Raw genomic sequence first — 5364 nt, forward strand, 5'->3', positions numbered from 1 at the left:
ACCAGGTTCCCTCAGGCTACTGTTTTAGAAGTTACATGTCCACTGACTCTCAATATCACTCTAAATAAATAAATAAAAAATAATAGTAAAAAAAGACCAGAAACTATTAGCCATAGTTATGCTGAAGGAAAATAGTTCACTTAAATTAGATTAAAAATTTATTTAAAAGAATTCCCTGAAACAACAGTGGAAGAAAGAGGAATTATGTGGGATTTGGGAAGAGGGGAATGCTGGCAAAATGAGGTACCACAGACCTGGATGGTGTCCAAAGGTTTTTGTGCTGAAGCCCTACAGGGGGTGCCTGTGCTGATCTTGTTCTGAGTAGGCTCCAAACCAAGTAATGATCCAATCTGATGGATTTAACTCTCCTTCTGGCATTGTCCTTTTGACAGGCACTCGAGGTGTGGTACCATTTCTGCAAACTGGTCCTCGACATCCAATTTCCCAAAGCCAAGGTGCTGATTTCCTTCCACAGGAAGGCAGCACCAGAGATATATGGAGCTGACCAAAATTTCTGCCATAATTCGCATTGCTATTTTTAAAGCACTTTGGAATTAAGCAATGATTTTCACAGTAAACCACAATCACCTCTATCCTTACCCTGGTATATTACCCTACATATAACATATAACCCTACAATGGGACATATGTTACTATGTCAGCTCATCGTTTCAGTCACATTCAAACTTTACCAGAAGATCAATTATTTGGTTTCTACTTAGCAAAACAAGGAGTTTTGCCTTATAGGCAGCTTTTGTCCAGAGCTGCTTGGATTTGAATAGATGCTCATCAGCATTTGTGAAAGCTTCTTCATTGCCAACTATCTGCTAAGAAAATATTCTCTGGACGGTTTATTTTGTTTCAGCTCTACTTGAAGGCTATGAAGCTTTAAAATGGTTTTCAGAAAACAAAGTGAAGGTTGTACTTAGATATAAGACATATACCGTTATACTAAATAGTCATAGCTGACATAAAATAGCCAGTGGGTCCATCCTTACAGAACCTTTTTGGCAACTGCTTTGTCCTGGATCTCGGCAGAGGCGTCCGGCTCAAACCCCATGTACTATTACTTAAGAACTTAAGAAAAAAAAATTTAACTCCTTTGCCAGAGGTTTTCAAGGAAGAATATGAAGCATCAGGATGTACTTTACTGCAAAACAAGGGCTCCCACATCTCCTTCCTTCCTGAACAATCACTGCAGTCTTTAAACAAAAGATTACAGTAAAATGCGGTATTTTATGGCGTTATTCCCCACAGCCACAAGAGGGGGTTTGAAGAACATGATGTGCTTCACGCTTTCCGCCTCAGCCTTTCCTTTAGCGCATGATATGTTAGTTGTACCGTGAAACCAGTCATTTCCTGAAATGACTGAAATTTTCAGTCATTTTGCAAAATGACTCCTTCACTCACTCATTTGGTAAAATGACTAAAAGTTTCACGCGTTCTACGAAATGACTGACGTGCTGGATATTCTGCTAGACTATTTGACTGTTTGTTTCACTCAGTAACAGGCATATTGTGAAAAGGGGGGTTATTGGATAAGGATCCTTTGCTTGTTCTGCAGTGACTGCTGGAGACGGCTCTGGATTTTGAAAGTAGCTTCAGAAAAGAACTTTATAAAAAGTATGAGAAGTGCCCAAAGTGCATGATACCAAGGGAAGAATACTGTGCAACTATTGCTGAGATCAAAAAGGCAAGCCAAGATCCCAAATCAAAGTCAAGACTTGATACTACCTGTTTGCACAGTAAGTTTTGAAGAACTCTCTCTCTCTCTTTTTTTTTTTTTTTTTTCTTTCTGCTCTCATCATTTGTCTCTTCTTTGGTTATGGAATTGGTTATGGAATTGCCAGTTAGTTCTTTTATATTTCCTCCACTGCTCATAGGTGTGAAATTCTATGGTCTGGTGACAATGAGAAACTAATCAAGAAACATTGGCCTAAAGAAGCATCTCCGATATACCATGTGAGCATTGAATACAGGTGTATTATCAGAAAAGCACGTGTTGCTGCACGTTCATGTTATAAAGCATTTATCATCTAAATATGCAAATATCACAAGAGAGGCTGTTGTACTCTTCAAATTTTTCTGTCTTGGGTGCCAGAAGAAGAGAAAGAGGTCCTTGACTAATGGCGTTGGTGTAAAATGGACCGTAAGTAATGAATACTCATCATGAGGGCAAGCTGACCTTATTGACCTGCAAGCTTGGTCTCAAGGCAATTTCAAGGGGATAATGGTGTACCAAGACCACCTCACCAAATTTTGTGTTCTCTAAGCCCTTCCTTCAGAGGGAGCACCAGAAGTGGCCTTTCAGCTTTTCGATATTTTTCTCCTACTTGGTACCCCTGTTATGTTGCAGAGTGACAAAGGAACTGAATTTGCTGCTGAAGTCATCCAAGAACTGAAGCTTCTGTGGCCTCCGCTTAGCTTGGTGCATGGAAAAGCAAGATATCCACAAAGTTAGGGCGCTCTCAAAGGGGATATTAAGCAAATGCTCTTAGCATGGATGGCAGATCATAATTCATGGGACTGAACTGTGGGGATTCACTTTGTCCAGTTCTCAAAAGCATCACCCATCACTCTGGAATAAACTGCACACTGTATGCAGCTTGGTTCGGTACCAATCCCAGATGTGGGCTTAGCTCAACCTCTCTACCATCAGCGACCATCAACCACCTCTGCAGTCAGCACAATCTGCTTTCAGTGCTCAGCGTTCTTTCGAATGACTCTGCTGCATCAACATATCCAGAAGACACGCTGGCCCCCATGTCTGACACAGTGGTAGGCAGCCAAACTGGAGCTACTGCTAAACTAAAGGTTAGACCTGTTCCTGTATCTCAAGCTCTGTCAGAAAAGATTCATCCAGACCCACCAAATTCTCCACCCACTGATAGCCTTGAGCTAACTGGCCCTTCACTTCTTAGGGCACCATCCCAAGCACCCCCTGCAAAATCCTGCCCCACGTCCTGCCCTCTGCCCTCATCGGCACAGCCTCCCGGGGCAGCAGGAAGGAGCCTGGGCAGTGCAGGCTTTGCAGGCAGAGCTCTCGGTAAAGTGCAGTCTTCAGGTGGATGAAAACACTGAAAAGCAAAACATATAATACGGATGTCGCAGTCACCTCAGTTACAAAGATAAGCTTGGTTCTGGCAGGTGGTGTATATGACTGGATGATTTCAGAAATTAATGTAGAAGTCCGTATGGCTTTAGAACTAAATAAATTATAAAAATAATCTCATGTGTTGTCTTTTTAAGTTAATTCAAGTAACAAGGTATCAGGCACTTTACATGGTGCCTCCCTGCTAGTTTCACTAACTTCATTAAAGGCATGAAACTTCCTCATTTTACGGAATGACTGAATGAAACAGCCATTTTGTGAAACGGATGAAAATTTTAATCATTTCCTGAGATGACTGGCTTCAAAATATGACTGTAACATATACAACTCTGGAGTCACCCATTACGTTTTCAGTAGCATACACTTCCCAGGAAGGCACATGGAACAGAAATATTACCCATAGCTTCATTTTATGCCGTGCTGAGAGAGGAGAAGAGAAAAGGAAGAGAGGCATGTGTTTTAAACCCATTAAGACATTTTGTGCTGTACCAAGCGAAAATTGTTCTCTAATGATACAATATAACATATCCTAAATTGGATTATAATATACAGCCTCCTTTGCAGTATATAGTTAACTATAAGTTGCCTTTCTGGAAGGCACTGCGTGATTTCACTGTGGTGACATAGTTTAGAATAAAATAAATCATCCAAGTTGGGGAGAGTTTTTTCATGCAGTCCTGTGTCTTCTGAAAGAATAGCTTTGATGCATGTTTTTGCCGTGCACTCCATCATAGGAGTGTAAATAACAGTTCCTTCACCTCTGTCTTTTCCCCCCACACTCCCACCTTGTTGTTTTCTTGAAGCGTCTCATGGGTCAGATGTGAATCTCATAGCTGAAGCCTATTCAACCTCTTCATTAACATCCCTGTTCCGTGCCATTTACCTTTCTTCTGCACATTTTGTTTAGTTCTTTTGCTTTTGTACTAAATAACAATTCTGTAATTAAGAAAACTGGCAGCTCGTAGCCCCATTTTTTCTGGTTTTCTTGCTCCTTTTTAGAAAACTTAATTGCTGCCTTTTTAACTTCCAGGTTAGAGCAGCAGGGCACAGGAGTGCAGTTCATCAAAGCCATTGTACTGATGCTGATGCATAAGTTGCCTGGCATGGGATACCACAGAGTAACAAAGGTTCATTATTTCATTTGTATTTGACACATGACCTTGAAAAATGTAAATGTTATATCTATGGCAATTTGAGAGTTCGCCCTGTCATTTAATATGCACAGTCCCCTTTCTCCTCCTCTTTTTCTTTTTCTTTTTACTGTAAATTTTCTATCCCCAAGGAAAGAAAAAACAGACACAAGTTATCTGAATTTAATTACAACTGAAAGATGATACCCCAAAATCTTATGTTATGAAAATCTTGTAAGCCAAGAGAACAGGTCTGAGGGAAAAGCACTCAAGTTCTGTTAGGAACAAAAACCTCACAGTGAACTAGAATTTTAAAAAATGCCTGAGGATGTCGAACACCTTAATTCTTGGCTGTCCACCTGCAGACCTCAAAGGGCCTGATCCAGAGTTATTGCGGATTTCCTTCACTCTGTACACAGATCCCTTGCAGATGTCTGTCTGGGAAGCACTGAAATTGTGGTACCCAAAATAATTAGTCACTTTTGAAATTTTTGGCCTTAGGCAAATGCTTCAAAAACAACTCTCCTGTCTCCATCAATATTTGCTGAGCGGATCTGTGTTCAGAAGTGTGTTAGTGGGAAGCGAACATGGTGTGTGGCTTTGCATGGGTATTTGAATTAAAATGTTTGGTGGCCTTTTGAAGCTCTTTAGGAGTCAGTCTATGAGAAAGCATTTATAGTGATAACAGCTACCAGGCAATAGGAGAAATAAACAGATTGTGAGCCACCCATTGGCTGCAGGATGCTTCCATGAACCATTTGCAAATTAATGTTTATTGACAAGTAAATCTGCAAAACTTTGAGTCTTCCAGTGAGTTATTTTCAAACAAAAGCAGCAGCTAAATATGTCCAACTATTTGGAAGAAATTTAACCCTGTTAGTTGCTTAGTTGAGCATAAATTTCAAGTATGAGAATATATGACTGGCTTACACTGGTTTCATTCTGAATTTGCTGTCTTGCTGAGGATCTGTCAGGAAAGCATAATGTTTTTGCTAAGTGCATCTGAAAGATAGGTAAGTCAGCTTATTCAAAAAACTGTGGGAAGGAGAGTTGTAGCTGAAAAATCAGTTTGTATATTCAACATGATGAGTCATAAAATACCTTTAAATGTCATAAAATACA

The 5364-nt window shown here is 40.2% G+C and overlaps 1 long non-coding RNA gene across 1 annotated transcript; it reads left to right on the top strand.

The window, feature by feature from the left end:
- Positions 1-1583: 1583 nt before the first annotated feature.
- Positions 1584-3155, top strand: LOC142406787 (uncharacterized). Its single transcript, XR_012774698.1, has 3 exons — positions 1584-1745; positions 1884-1979; positions 2357-3155. It is a non-coding gene; the product is annotated as an uncharacterized LOC142406787 (long non-coding RNA).
- The last annotated feature ends 2209 nt before the right edge of the window (positions 3156-5364 follow it).

This window comes from Mycteria americana, chromosome 2, assembly GCF_035582795.1.
Source record: "Mycteria americana isolate JAX WOST 10 ecotype Jacksonville Zoo and Gardens chromosome 2, USCA_MyAme_1.0, whole genome shotgun sequence".
NCBI classification, from domain to species: Eukaryota; Metazoa; Chordata; class Aves; order Ciconiiformes; family Ciconiidae; genus Mycteria; species Mycteria americana.